The sequence below is a fragment of the Wasmannia auropunctata genome, unplaced genomic scaffold (assembly GCF_000956235.1).
Source record: "Wasmannia auropunctata unplaced genomic scaffold, wasmannia.A_1.0 LD336111.1, whole genome shotgun sequence".
In the NCBI taxonomy this organism is placed as follows: Eukaryota; Metazoa; Arthropoda; class Insecta; order Hymenoptera; family Formicidae; genus Wasmannia; species Wasmannia auropunctata.
Genome location: NW_012026779.1, coordinates 259,662 through 260,859, shown reverse-complemented (window position 1 = coordinate 260,859; position 1,198 = coordinate 259,662).

Here is a 1,198-nt window from a genome sequence, read left to right as displayed (position 1 = left end):
ATTGCACGACCGACTGCGGGCGTGTTACGGCGCGCGAGAGAATCCCTGCACGCGCAGCGCGTTGCGCATTCCACGCCCGTCACAGCGTGTTCCCACAGGAAATGTCGGTACACAGCAGCACAGCTTCCAGAGTTCCTGCTCCGGTGTCACAAGACCGATTCAGCATTCACTTCAGCGCAGTTAGATTTAATAAATTCGGCCAATATCGCTCATAACTCTGGCGAGGCACCGCGCCCACACGCGCAGGAAGCACCACGTTTTCCATGCAATAATACGCGCGTCACAGTATAATTTAATACAACCCGTTATTTTGATCGTATCGAGAGAAGAATTCATTAGATAGTCGTATCTCCGTGTCACTCGCGCACGTCAGCAAGAATATATCTTTAGCTGCTCTTTAATAGTCAGACACGTCGACCACGCGTTACGTGTATATTTCTTTACAAAGGGGAGAGGCCCCTCTCGCTCCAGGCGACGGAGCGGCGTTCTTTTCCGCGATTCACTTTGCGTGTTGTCAATTGCAACCAATGCACCGCGTGTCAAACCGGCGTAAATAAGGGCTCACACAGCGTGAGTATTGCCCTCGCAGAAACGTCACACACGAATCATACCTCGATTCACAACTCCAAATCCGAGCTCTGCATATGCGGTTCCCGCACCCCCGCAAGGAGAAAAGAGCCGGAGACAGACGCCGGGCACCGGACGACGCCAGTAAAAAAGATGTGGATCCCTACGTCATCCCGACAGCTGACAATAGCGGAGGGAGACGGCAGATCCCCGGCGCCGGCAGGGCACCCCGCGGAGCAGCACGTCACCTCCGAGAAACGGAGGCACAGCTAGCAGCCGGTCCACCGGTCAATCCAGACACTACAGGGGGGGGAGCAAGCAATTCTCACTAGCAACACCGAGCAAATTAAAACATGCATGCAAGCACTAAATCCAGCGTGCACATCGATTCGCGGTCATGCCGCCATTCCATGTGTAACGTCCGCCGCCAGTACTACGTCGCCGAATGTTTTTTCCAAACACGCCAGATGGCGCCACCCACCCTATTTCATGCTTTTACTGTCGTATAATACGATTTATTTCAATACTTTGGTTTTATGCTTTAAAATAATTTTTATTCAAGGGGAAAAGCAAAGAAACCCTTATCCATATCAATATCCAACTTAATAATAAGAAAATATCTTAATTTTCA